The 15,025-nt window shown below is 37.9% G+C and overlaps 1 protein-coding gene and 1 non-coding gene across 2 annotated transcripts in view; one reads left to right on the top strand and one right to left on the bottom strand.

Moving 5' to 3' along the window:
* Positions 1-15,025, bottom strand: part of PARD3B (par-3 family cell polarity regulator beta) — a 1,037,082-nt gene that overhangs the window by 497,917 nt on the left and 524,140 nt on the right. The window lies entirely within an intron of this gene.
* LOC125123737 (U6 spliceosomal RNA) lies at positions 1,416-1,522 on the top strand. The gene has a single exon (XR_007134129.1). It is a non-coding gene; the product is annotated as a U6 spliceosomal RNA (small nuclear RNA).

Here is a 15,025-nt window from a genome sequence, read left to right as displayed (position 1 = left end):
ACATGGAACATTCATGGGTCTAAATGTGCCACTGAAACAACAAAAAATACGATATTAAAATTATTATTAAATTAATATAAAATCATTATTAAATCAAATTATTAAATTATTAAATAAAATTTTAAAAATACAATGTTGAAAGATTGGCCCACAAGGAATTAGATTAATATCTGGAAGTAAACAAGACATGGAGCCACAATTCAAGCAGTTTGTCATTGTGAGTTTATTTTTTTTTTAAATATATTTCGTTTTTAGATTGAAGAGCAACATTTCACCTAGGGGTTGATAGTTCTGTGAAGAACATGATCTACACTAGATTTCATACACATACATGAAATTTTCGCCTCTCCATGAGGAGAAAGAAAGGGAAGAAAATCCAAAAGATCAATGACACTTTTTAGTGTCAAAGGCACTGTATCTTAAAAAATATTCGCAGGGTTTCAAATATTCATATTATTATGAAGGACATGATATATGCTTACAGAGAAAAGAGACAGGGTTGAACAGGTTACAAAAACACTTGAGTAGACAACTTAACAAAATATGTGAACTTGTGACTACTGCACATGTCAGAACATTTGATGACTGCATTATGTCAAAAACCCTAAGTTTCTCATCTTTCCCTCACAAAAGAGGGAGTTCCATGAAGGGTTAGGCTGTGTCTGGTGCCAACTATATTAAGTCTACAATACCCAGAGTTCATGTAGTGAATGTTAATGAATAAATAAACTGAAAGGCATGGTGTTCGTTTCCTAATACTGTATAGTAAATTGCCTCAAAATTAAACAGATTAAAAAAATATTATCTCAGAGTTTTGGTCAGCGATTTAGAAGTGGCTTGGTTGGGCAGCTCTGCATTACAATCTCATGAAGTTGCAGTCAAGCTGTGGGCAGGGCTGTAGCTGCAATCATCAAAAGGGCTTGACTGGAGCTTTAGGGAGCACTATTTTTTCTTTTATAAAAGTTTTATTCAGATAGAATTTACATAACATTAAATTTATCCTTTTAAGAAGTACAACTCAGTCCTTTCTTTTTCTGAAGAAATTATTATTCTTATTTTATTTAACAAAATTTTATTCTATTAGTTGCATTCTTATTTTCTTTTTTTTTCTTTCATGCTCCATCATAAGTGACTAGACAGAGTTCCCAGTGCTACACAGCAGGATCTCATTGCTAATCCATTCCAAAGGCAATAATTTGCATCTATTAACCCCAAGCTCCCAGTCTACCCCACTCCCTTCCCCTCAGCAACCACAAGTCTATTCTCCAAGTCCATGATTTTCTTTTTTGTAGAAATGTTCATTTGTGCCATATATTAGATTCCAGATATAAGTGATATCATATATTTGTCTTTCTCTTATTTGCAGTTTTGCAGCCATCACCACTCTAATTTTAGAACAATTTAAAAGCCTCCCAGGGCTCATTTCAGCAGCACATATACTAAAACTGGAACAATACAGAGAAGATTTACATGGACCCTGTGCAAGGATGACATGCAAATTCATGAAGCATTCCATATTTAAAAAAAAATAAATAAAAGCCCCCCAAAAGAAACCTCATACTCATTAGCCAGCACTCCCCATTTTTCCTGCTTCCCACAGCCACCTGCAATCATTCATCTACTTTCTGTCTCTAAGGATTTACCTATTCTGAACATTTTATTTAAGCAAAATCATAAGCTATGTGGCTTTTATCACTTAACAAGATGTTCTTAAGGCCCTGGCACATACCAGTATGTCATTCCACTTTTTGGTCAAATAATATTCCACTGTATGGATATACCATATTCTGTTCACCCATTTATCACCCAATTTGAGTATTCTGGATACTTTGCAGGTTATGAATCATGTTACCATGAACATTTGAAATAATGTTCAAGTGTGAAATAATGTTATTAATAAGGAAAAATTCTTGTGTAGACATTTTCAAATCTCTCAGGTAAATGGCTAGGAGTGGAATTGTAGGGTTATCTGCTAACTCTATGTTTAGTATTTCAAGGAGCTGCTATACTATTTTCAAAACATCTGCATGATTTTGCATTCCCTTAGCAATATATAAGAGTTCCAAATTTCTCTAAGTCCTTTTGCCAACACTTGTTATTTTCCTTTTTTAAAAAATTAGCCATAGTAGTGGGTGTGAAGTTGGCATTGTTTGGAATACTTCTAATAAATGGCTAATGATTTGCTTTTCCCTAATGATTAAAGATGTTGAGCATTTTTTCATGTGACTGTTGGACATCTGTATATCTTCTTTGGAAAACGTCTAATTATTTGTATTTTTATTATTTAGGTGTCAGAGATTTTTTAAAATTCTGTATATAAATTAACTAGACATATGATTTCTAAAACATTTCTCCCATTCTGTGGGTGGGCTATGTTTTCACTTCCTTGGTGGGTCCTTTGAAGCACAAAAGTTTTTAACTTTAATGAAGCTCAGCTTATCTATTTTTTTTCTCACTTGTGTTTTGGTGTTGTATCTAAGAAACACTACCTAATACAAGGTCACAAAGGTTTATTCCTGTGCTTTTTTCTAATAGTTTTATGGCATTAGGTCTTGCATTTAGGCCTATTACCATTTTGCGTCAATTTCTGTATGTGGTGTGAGGTAGAGGAACCAGCTTCATTCTTTGTATGTGGTTTTTTAGGTGTGCCAGCACCATTTATTGAAAGGAGTATTCTTTTCCCAATGATTTGTCTTAACACTCTTATCGAAACTCAATTGACCCAAAACACAAGGGTTTATTTCTGGATTCTCTGTTTTAACCCATTGATTTATATCTGTATCTATATGCTAGTACTGCACAGTCTTGATTATTGTAAATTTGTACTTTGGAATCAGGAAGTGAGAGTTATCCAGTTCTTTCTTTTAAGTTTGTTTTGGCTATTACAGTTCCCATGCATTTTCATACGAATTTTAGAATCTGAGCATCAGCTAGCATCAGCAAAAATGCTAGCTGGGTTTTAATAAGGGTCACATTGAATCCATAGATCAATTTAGAAGAATATTATCATCTGAACAACATGAAGTTTTCTAATCTATGAACAGTTAACAGTGGCAGTTATTAAAATAAATATTCTTCTTGGCTTTGTAGTTCTGTATGGACACACATCCTCAGGAAGTCAAAGAAAAAATCGAGATATCTGTTACAAGGTTTTAACTATATACTTCTGACTCTTTGCTCCCTGTTTGTCCCTAGAATTTTCTTGTTGATCACATGCCAAGGCAAGAAACTAATATATTTTCTGGTTCAAATCAACATTCTACAAGGTTAAAGGGACTTTTTTTTCTAGTTCTAGTTAGACAGAAACTAAAGGTTTTATTTATGTCAACAGTGTACTTAATGCTCCGAGTATATGAAAATGTCAATTAGAATTTGAAAGCAATATTGGGCCAATTTCAATGTGCTAATCTGCTCAAGGGTAATTCTGAACTGACTACAGTTTTATAGCAATCATGTCAATAACTACAGAGTTAAGGAACATATTCACAGACTTATGTGACTGAAACAGAGTTCTACTATCTCAAAAGTAGCATCAAAAAACAGCCTGGCTACAGCTATCACAAAAGGTAGGTAACTATAGTTTATCATCTCAACTAAATGGCAGTGTTTGTCACTTGCCAAAGTCATTTCTACATATTGCAGTAAAAGAATCCTTTGATATTCTCTAGAGATGGGGCAGGCAGACAGATGCTTAGGGCATCCTACAAGGACACAAAGCCAATTCCAAACTGACTTCAAGAACACTGTAGCAGGGCAGTGCTTGAAGACTTAGAGACAAAGGCAGCTTATTCCTGAACAGGGTCTATAAAATCACTTTTTCCAAAAATTACCAAATAAATGACAAGCAATATCTTAAGAGAACCTAGGCTTTTCCTTCACTAAATTACATGTTGAAATGAAAAGTCACAAAATCACACATATCTAAAAATGAAAATGATTTTTTTCTCATAGCTTATTTAAATAACTTTTGTAAAATCATGACTTTTTAAATGCGGAAAGAAAGGGGCAAAAATAATCTGACTATGAAGTGCTAGGGGTATAAACAACCTGTGCCAAACGACCACCCTTATTTTTTTGACTGCAGACTTGAGTAATGTTAATTATGTGATTTCAAATCCTCAGACTTGACTCCAGAAAACACAAGGGTTTGGGAAGCTCTATACTTAAGATTATTGGTAAAATTATTATAATTTCTACTTTTAATGTTAACGTAAAATAGACAGATTGATCAGCTGATAGAATATAAGGGTATAAAGCTACGTCAAAATTTACTTTGTCTTTATCTTTGGCTCTCATTACAATACTCTGCTCCCTAAAAAAGGTCGGGGGTGGGGGACACATTTCGCCAGCCAAGCAGAGACCTTTAAGAAGCTTGTCCTTTACCTCGCTGATTATCAGAGCAGGGAACCTATCATATGTGGCTTTTACAACAGACAAGTTTAATTACTGCAATTTTTAAAAAGCGAACATTTTTAGCAACACTTTCAGGATCATGGGAGCATTTCTGACAGCCAGAATGAGTTGGATTTAAACATCACTGCACTATTTTTAGCTTTAAAATCAACACTTACATAAATATTCCCAAACCAATTAGCAGCAGCTGGAAAGCAAAGGTGTTTACATTGGTTAGCGCCAGTGCTCATGATGGCAAGTGCTCACAGGATGTGTGGAAGGGGCCAGGTACTAGGTGGGGCACCTGTCTCTCTCGAGGGTGATCCTGGTGTTGGCCCCAGGCTACTGTTTCATACTTCATGGTGGGTCCAAGTCACAGATTTGATTCAGGAAGGTGTGTTCATGATGTAGCCTCATTAAGTTATACATCTCCAAATAAACTTATCATTCTTGATAAAATTTGTGGGGGAAAAAGAGAAAAAAATTACCCATATTCTCTTTGCTTTTCCCTAGTCAACCACAGCTATAAAACAATATTAAAAACAGCTTTACAGCTCAGTCTTTCATCTCTCAGATGAGAACTGAAATAGATGTCTCATTATCAAGAGATGGCTCCCTTTGACGTATAGGTGAAAATAGATGACCTTGATTTTTTTTCCCCCCCTCAAAGCATTTTAGCGACACTGGAAATGACTTGCCCACAAAATTATAACTGCAGTTGAGTTAGGTTTCAAAAACTCAGGTGCATTTTGTAACAAGATCTGCATCCTGAAAAGCCAACTGCAAGTTTCTTTGGAAATTGCACAAGGATTTCAGAATGAGAGTAATAGAAAAATTATACAGGGAAGATCTGGATGCCAGGTTATGTGCCTGGTGCTCATACATAAACATCATGTAAATTTTAAAATTAAAATTCTGGGCATAATTTCAGAATATTTGTTTTGACTTTTTAAAACAAGAATATCTGTGCTAAAGTAAAAACAAGTTATATTTGATAAGCACACATATGAGATGAACATGCATTTTGGTAGTTAAGTGCTTTTTATTCAAGCTTGACCCAATATATATTCTTCATGCTTTGGGAAATCTCTCAGTTGCCTTCATAGATACTACCCCAAAATATTTCCATTGGAGCAATTTAACATACTCATACATACATATATAATATTTCATATATTTATATATAAATATATATTATATATCAGATTGTATATTCATATATCTAGAAACTGGTACTGCCTTGTAGTAACTGGTGCAGATCCTTAGAAATCCTCAACAATATTAAGTGAGCCCTGGAAAGAATGGTGCTGATGAATAGTCCACTCATTTTATGTTACTTTTTAAATGATTTTTATTTTTTCCACTATAGTTGGTTTATAGTGTTCTGTCAATTTCTACAGTACAACAAAGTGACCCAGTTACACATATACATATATACACATTCTTAGTCCACTCATTTTATAGCTAGGGAAAGTGAGTCCCAGAAGGGTGAGGTGACCATTCCTTTTTACTTATTGTGATAGTGGCAACAAGAGAATCCAGGATTCTTGATTCACAATTCAGTGTCCTTGCTGCGTGCTACAGTAAATAGTTGCTGATTTAATGAACATTGACCTTATTATTGATTTTATGGATCCTTTTTCTTTCTCTCTCTCTCTCTTTTTTTTTCTTTTTTGTCTTCTTTTTAGGGCAGCATCTGTGGCATATGGAGGTTCCCAGGCTAGGGGTTGAATCAGCTACAGCTGCCAGCCTACATCACAGCAACACTGGATCTGAGCTGAATCTTCGACCTACACCACAGCTCAAGCAATGCCAGATCCTTAACTCTCTGAGAGGTGCCAGGGATCAAACCTGCATTCTCATGGATACTAGTTAGATTCATTTCTGCTGAGCCATGAAAGGGAACTCCTAGATCCTTTTTCTTCCAATGACATTAACAGATACTCTAATAATGTCTTGGATATACTTCACACATCTTTCAAAGATCTCACAACATTTAACATATAACCAGAAGTCTATTCATGACAATCCTAAATAATTTCTAAGCATTCCTATTCCAATTTTATACATGAACATATTCAAAGAAAAAAAAAGACTTAATGTCTTATTTAAGGTAAAACTAAGGCTCAAAGAAAAAGTGAAGGTTACTTAGTTCTTACTTAGGACTTGGGTCTCCTAAGACTGAGGTTTGTATGCAAGCATGCTAAACATATTTACCCTTGGGATGTTTCTTAGAGCCTGATTTTAGACAAATGGTGTGAGGAAACGATATTATGAAACATTTAAAAAAAGGATTTACCTGAAAAGCTGTCAAGTGTTTCATTATTCTAGAGATTGAGCTCTAAGAATTGCATTTGTAAAATAAAGTTATTTTTGAGACTACAATTAATTACATCAATCTAACCAGTCTCAAAACTTTGAATCGTGGTGTGTGTGTGCGCACGTGTATATACACACACTACTAAGTGACAGGGTAAGTTAATGCTTATGAGGTACAACCGGACTGAGTTTAAGCAATCCTTGACTTTGTCAAAAACACTGAAATTCAACAGTCTTCCAGCTGACGGTCTTGCAGAGATGGGCTGTGCAGGTTAAATCCCACTGACTTGTGGCACATTCAGAGCCAGCCTCACCTTTTCTTCATCTGGTTTGTGTACAAGATATTCAGCAAGGTTTTTAATAGGTTGAATAAAAATAAGACAGACCAAGGTATAGCAGTAACATCAAGTTCAGATCTAAGACCAAGGAGGCACAGGTTCCAACAGATGTTCTCTCAGTGTTTTGCCTAATCATGTCCCCTGATCTCTTGGCCTCTCTTTCCATTACCTGTAAAATGAGGACTAGAGGATGTCTAAGGTCAATTCCAGGTATAAAATGTCCCAGAACTTAGGGAAGGGCCACCAAACGTAAGGTAGATAAGTCCCTGCTGAAGAAAAATAAAAATTCTTCAGCAGATAAATTAAGGGGTGATTATTCTTTTGAATATATATATATTTTTGAGAAAGCTTCTCCTGAGAAGCAAACTCTCAGAGAGACATATAATTATATACTTTCTTCACATAATAATTCTAAATAACTTTTGGGGAACAAATGTATGACATGAGGTAAAATATACTTGAAATAAAAGTAAAACCCTCCCTGCATTCCTCATTCTTTTTTCTTCTTCTTCTATGATCTTTTCTTGGATAGTTTCCTTTTTCTTACTGCCAATAATTAGCAGAGTTAAGAGCTCATTGTTAAGATTTCCCAGCATTGAGATTTGGATTTGAGAAGATAATTTTTTGATATATTAAAAAAAGGCGTGCCCTTTATACATTTTACCTGCTGGGGTTTTTGTTGTTGTTGTTGTTTCTGCTATCTGTTTATTTGTTTAGAAAAGTATAAAGTGGCCTTGAATAAACCTGCTATCAGGCAGTCAAAACACAACTGTTAAGTCCTTTTTTTAAAGGTGGGGAGAGGGGGGAAATTCTGTTTTGTCCGTGAGCTCTGAGTTGACCAGACACATTGATCAGTCTTACCTATGTATCAAAAATGAAAACCACCACTGGTGTCAAGATTAGCATTGCCTCTGCCCTGTTGATCTTTTACCATAACACCAATACCTATGGATGGGCTGCTACTTCTTAAGCAAGTATGTTCAATGAAAAGGCTGCCTTAAAAACCTTAGAACTGTGAAAGTTTGGGAGTTCAACAAGGCAATCCCATAGCTACTATTTTTAGGTCCACTCTTTCTTACTCAGACTCAAGTAACATATTCCAGAAAGTGTTAATAAGAAAAGGGGAAAACACATACATTCTTTTCAAATACAAACTGACACAAGCATATTTATAATGACTGCTTCAATTTATAATTGGCTTATAATTATAACCTACTTATTCACAGCTAATTTTCCCTAGTTTTCTGGATTATTGAACCTTTCCGAACCACTTGAGCCCAATGCTTAGGTACACCCAGAGAGTGCTGTTTATTAGTGAAAGGATGAAGATATGGAAGAGCATAGCACTCTCTCCCGTAAGGGTCTACTTCTGATCACACTCTCATCATAAAACCTATGATCCAAGTCATTGTAAACATCTGCTTCTCTTCCATTTAATCTCTCTCTTTAAACTATATCATCTCATGCTCAGAATACAAGTCTGTCCAAACGGACAGTTTGATGGCACTAGGGCTTCGCGTCTAACTATAAACCATCACCTAAACCTGGCGCACATAAAAAAACTTGAGGAAGTCTGGATAATTCAGCAATTTCAAAAAAAAAAGCTACAACTTAAATGTTTTTCTTGCTAGCTGAAATATATGTCAATCAAGTTTGACACTAGTAAATGTACCTCATGCATTTAAGTAAAGCTACACAAATTCCAGGCTTGGTTAGAAGAGGTTAAAGATAAAAAAAACATGTTATTAAAGGACTGCTTTTCATTCGCATATGCATTTCACTCAAGCTGATCCAGGCACACTTTCCTGCTGGTCTGAATTAGGAAAACCTTCCCTCACGAAAACAGGTTGCAGAAGATGTTGAATTCACAACCAGGTCTATAAGGACTTGTTTTAAGGGAAAAACCAACAAATACACACAGAGATTTATGTGTATGATTAGTTTACTAGGGCCTTTCAAAAAAAAATCTCAAGATGTAGGAAGCCAAAAGTCTCTGCTAAAAAATCCTTTACAATTATCAGACGGAGAGCCAACCCATCTTCAACCATGAATAAGGCATGGTCAAGGCCTCTTTTAAAAAGTCTTTTGTACTGCCTATGTTCTGCAGGCATTTCATCCAGTCCCAAAATCCCCTCACTCTGCCATGTGCACTGGTTTCCTATGACCACCATATATCTTTCCACACAATCATTTCACCGTTTACTTTGTCATTCTTGGATTTCACTTTGTGACACTTTTATTGGAAGCCTCTGGTTTCACCAACTATCCCACTGGCTTAGAAGCCTTACTTAAAATAAATAATTTGGGGAAGGATTTTTCTCAGACAACCTAAGATGCACTTGAAGCAATCTTTACCATGACATATGTGAAGAATGAAGAATAGCAGGAGAGGCCAAAGTCCTGCATAGAGGAAAGAAGTGGGGTGACCTAGAACCAGGTGCACTGACTTGGGTTTTAACAGCACGTGGAAATAGCTTTGAATAAGGTGCTGAAGTATGACCTGCAGAGAACAGTTGGAGTCATGGGCAGGGATCTGCAAAAGGTCTGTTTTTTGGTTTTTTTGCTTGTTTGTTTGTTCTCTTTTTAGGGCTACACCCGCAGCATATGGAATTTCACAGGCTAGGGGTTGAATCAGAGAGATAGCTGCCAGCCTATGCCACAGCCACAGCAATGCAAGATCTGAGCTGCATCTGTGAGTTACACCACAGCCCACAGCAATGCAGGATCCTTAACTCACTGAGTGAGGCTAGTGATCGAACCTGTGTCCTTGTGGATACTAGTTGGGTTTGTTACTGCTGAACCACAATGGGAACTCCTGCTTTTGTTTGTTTAGGTGTAGAGATACAACAGAGATTTGGAAGAAATTCTGCTGAGTCGCTAGAGCCAAACCAGAATATCATCTGATCCTGTGAGGAAACCACTCTATATTTCTATTCAAATGCAGATGTATTCTAGTTAGAACAGTGTTTGACCTGTAGGGGGAAAGCACTGACATAATTAAGAATATCTTCTGGGTTGAGTCATCAAGAGCTAAAATATAAGCTCCATGAGAGCAGTGGTTTGTTTTTCTCATATATCCCAAAAGCCTAGAATAATGCTTGGCACAGAGTAAACAAATGTCTAGATACACTAGCTGTCTGGAACACCATACTTGCCTGCCAACATCCATCCATCCTTTAAGATCCTGTCCAAGAATGGGTGCTTTTTCCTGGAGCACCCTGCACAGACTCAACTCAACCTCTCCTCAGACCGCTTGTGTGCCACACCAAAGCTCTATAGTAGAGATGAGTCCTTTATAGGTTTGTGTCCCTTGCTAGGTTCAGATATCTTGGAGGCAAGCAGTGTGTCTCTTCCATCTTTTTAGACCTATCCCTTACCACGGGACTGAAATATGACAAGTATTCCACTACAGTGAGGTGGTCACTGGATAAAGAAATCACTTCCCTAAAAATGTTTTCCCTTAAAGGCTCTTAGGTAACAACTGATAGAAAAAAACTATATACCCTAATACTAATGCACCCTCTATAAAGTGCTGAGTCATTATTCAAGACTCTATGGGGTTGTGACTGGGGTGCGGTGGGGGGGATTCAAAGATGAATATGGCACTGCCTCTGCACTCAGAGCTGCAAGCTAGCTGGAACCATCGCCAGAGCCATCTGTGGCAAGAGAATTTAAAGTAGAAGTGAAAGCTAATCTTTATTTATGGGTTGCAATAATCGAAGTAAAAGAGAATGCACCAATTTATACCTGGCTGGTTATGTTTCTTTATATATGGCTTGATATTTTATTTATTATAATGTAATTTAAAATGGCTCTCATTATTTATAAAATGGATCTAAACCAGTATTTATAACTATCTAAGTTCCATAATGGCTGGAAGCTTCAGTCTGTCAGGCTCTTGCCAACTGGGAGAGAAGCCCTGCCCTCCAGAAACCTCACAGAGCCTGAACCTCCAGACAGGCGATCACTGACCATGGTGGGGTCTTCCCTGTGAGGCAGGACTGGGAGCAGGGTCCCATCACTGCAGCAAAGCCACCTTGAAACATTTGCTGACTATTCCTCTTTTCTTCCAGTTAGGTCATTTCTGTAGATACAAACTCAGGTCACGGTAATAACATCTCTTGGGTCAGCTGTCTTCTTCCATTGTTTTTCCCACCTTGGGAACCTCTCTGTCCTTCAGTGGTGTCTCACTTCTCACTCCCTAAATGCCTCCAAACCTTCTTCCTCCACTATTTTCAGGAATGTCCTGAAACTCTTTCACAAGCTCCAGAATTTCTTTCCTTCTTTTTTTTTTTTTTTTTTTTTTTGCTTTTTAAGACTGCACCTGTGGTATATAGAAGTTCTCAGGTGGCTAAGGGTCAGATCAGAGCTATAACTGCTGGTCTACACCACAATCACAGCAACACCAGATCCTTAACCCACTGAGAAAGGAAGGACAGGGATCGAACCTACATCCTCATGGGTACTAGTTGGAATCGTTTCTGCTGTGCCACAGGGGGAAATTCCCAAAATTTTTTCTAGTATTCTCTCTGCCACCTTGATTTAAATGGAAACTGACTTTGCCCAGCAAAACCGCTTCACTAGCAACACTCTGAAGCTGAACATGATCATTTTCTTCCTCTTGCCAACCCCATCCTGGAGCTGCTTCTAGACCGAGATTCCCTGCTTCCTCCTTTGGAACCTGCAGCATCCTGCTTCACCATCCCCCACTCACTGCCCTCTACCAGTTTCCAGGTTGGTCGCCCAGCCATTCCTCCTATTGAATCACATTACTTTATTTATCTTTTCCTCCCTATGCATTATCTCTCACTCTCATCCTAGATGCCTTCCTCTTACACCTTGACCTCACTTGGAACCTTCTTGCTTCAGTTTCAGAAACTGTAACCAAAAGCAAAAATCAAACACAGGAAGCCTAGGGAGAGGTTTTAAGCTAAGGGCTTATTACTCGCCAAGAAGATGTTCTTGAGAATCAAAACATACCAAGTGATGTGGTTGCTCAGGGCTAGCAAACCCATGGGCAAAACAGTATTAATTCAGTTCACAAACACTTATTGAGGGCCCCTTTGTGGTAGATACTGTGAGAAGTACTAGGGATAAAATCATATAGACTCTTCACGTTAATGAGCTTATTCAGCCGAGGGGAGAGCAAAGAGGCTGGAGAGGAGATGGCAGTGACTGGTCTCTTTCTGTTCCCTTTAGAGGCTCCAAAATTCAACCCCACTGAGCATCAGCCAGATTCCAGCTGCACTGCTAGTCTTTCTCCAATCTCAACTTTCTATGTGTAACAGCAGGTAGAAGCAAACAGACTAACAGAAATTACCCATTTTCCAAACAGCTGCATTTTAACTTTTTTTGTTGATCACAATCTCACCTGCAAAACCAATGACAGTAATGCTTCCCCTCCCAATACAGATACACATATGGATGTGCATGTGTATGCACATGAGCAAGCCCGCACACACGCTCACAATCACACACACACGGAATTCTGCATACAATTTTAGGGCTTTCCAAGCCCCCCAATCTTGACTATGATCTAAAGGTTAGAAACTGATATTCAAATCTTTTTTTCCCCCCTTTTTGGCTGCCCCTCAGCATATGGAGTTCCCTGGCCAGGGATCAGATCCAAGCCACAGTTGTGATCTTCATCACAGCTGCAGCAATGCTGGGTCCTTTAACCCACTGTGCCACTTCAGGCACTGAACCTGTGTCCTGGTGCTACAGAGCACCACCGATCCCACTGCTAAACTGGAAACTCCTAAGAATTGACATTCAGCTGTTAATCCAAGCCCATATCTTTGACAGAATCATAAGAGATTTATAGTACAGAAATGCTAATAAATGTTTTCACAGACATATCCTTAAACAGTGATTGCTACAAGAGACAATAGCTGAATAGGGTGGGAGGTGACAGCTACAAATAAAAAGGCTGAGTGGATGCTAGAGGGTGTCTCGGTGACCACACTGCTCATCTACTTTCCTGAGAACCTCCAGGGAGGGGAGAGGTACAGTACAAACATCCCTTCCAAATCTGTCAGCAAATGCTGTGATCTTTTCTGTAGCCTCCTTAACAAGCTAAGTCATTGCTGCACATGAACTTCCCAGTGTGAGTGATTCACATCGTGCTGTGGCAAAATTACAAATTATTACCTGTGCTGGACCTTTGGCTTACATGCAGTACACATGAAATCTCAAATGTTCAATCTGTGAGTGCTAAAGGTCTGATATTTTTGACTACTAGTCCATTTCTTAGCTATTCTGTGATTGACAAATTTCAGCCTCTAAGCTTAAATTCCTTCCTCTAAGCCCTGCCCCAGAAAATTTTTAGAAGACTATGGCAGTAATTCTAACCAGACTTCTTAATTTACGTTTTTAGCACTGATTCTAACAGACAGTAATGGTTTAGTCCACATGTTATCCCTGGATTAATCTCTGAATCCCATTCAGATCCACCAAATGGGCATCGTTAGTGGACCAATTCCATATGACAAGAAATTTAAGCAATAAAAACTGCTAGAAGGCGAAGTGGCAGATCATTTATAAGCTCTGATTCTTTTTACAGAAGAGCTTCATGAAGACTTCCCCCAAATCACTTGGCAAATCTTTTCCGCACACCATGGGCCTCTGTCCCCTCTCCAACCTCCACCTCCCACCTGACTTCAAGGACACAGTACCTACACTCAGGGAAACACTGTCTGACAAATGTCACCTGAAAGCCTCATGAAACTGACATGATTTCCACCTTACAAAGTCAGAAGAAAGCAAGCCATGTCAATCCATTTTAGGTTCTCTGCACGAATTTTAGCAGCGTAGTTTACAGTAGAATGTTCATATTTAGTTAAGAATGAGTCACTGAACAAGCCAATCCACCTACCCCCTGTCTGCCTGTGATCAGACTGCACCCTCATCCTCCCTCCGAGAGAAACATGGGCCAGTGGACATTTTCATAAGTGCATGCAGAAATAACAAACAGAGGAGAAACCATCTCTCTCTCGTCACTCAGTAAAACATCAATTTATTAATAGTTGTAATATTTGAATGTTTGCTGAACTACATTCTTCTAAGTGATGAGAATAGAAAAAAAAGGTTTAGAAAAGAACAGTTATTTTCAAATCTATTGCAGATCACTTATGCAATTCTACATAACAACAGAGTCCCAAATGAAAAAGAAGAAATTTTTTTAATGAAAATTCCCTTGACCTGAACAAAATAGAGATTTTCTTTTTATCCAATTTCTGTTAAGTTGTCTGTCATAACACCATCACCCCAGCACCCCCGCCACCCGCCCCGCCTTGTCTAATCAGTGACGAAACCTTACACTTTTAATGAACAACCAGGGTTACATAGAATAGTGTGCGCTTCCTGACAGATAAGGGTTTTTAAATTGAGTGGTGATGTAAACCTCTCTCTTCTTATTATTACCAGGGAAATACTTCTCCTGTAGCTGAGGGCACTTAGGTGATGTGCCTCTACAAAATACAGCAAGCGACCTATTCACTTGGGAGACAATCACAGCAGATAAAAATTACAGCATTCAGCAGCTCTTCAGAAGGGAATGGCAATGGGAACAAAAAATATTAGGTCTATATAATCAAATATATTGGCTAATTTTCTGTGGGTGACCTTCTTCTACAGAATGATCAAATTACAAATATGACAATAAAGAAAAAGCTTGGTTTTTAACTCATTCTTAAACAGTGGGTACATACGTGCAAAAAAGGGTAATGCTAGGATGTCCAAAGGATGAAAAAGATTATGAACAAAATAATGGACTCAATCTTATCTTCTGCTCAAGGAAATAGAGATTCCATGAGATTTTAGACTCAGATTGTCATCTTATCAAAAACAGAACTGTATATCAATTTGGTGGGTAGTATTCAGCAGTGGGCTAAAGTGCCATGGACAGTGAAAGGAGCCAGACCTGCAACTTGTGCTCCCTTTGTTCTCCCCAGGCAAGTGTGCTCATCAAGATAATC

Source organism: Phacochoerus africanus, chromosome 3 (assembly GCF_016906955.1).
Source record: "Phacochoerus africanus isolate WHEZ1 chromosome 3, ROS_Pafr_v1, whole genome shotgun sequence".
In the NCBI taxonomy this organism is placed as follows: Eukaryota; Metazoa; Chordata; class Mammalia; order Artiodactyla; family Suidae; genus Phacochoerus; species Phacochoerus africanus.
The sequence above is the reverse complement of the archived record's forward strand: the minus strand, read 5'-3'. Positions and strand labels throughout refer to the sequence as shown.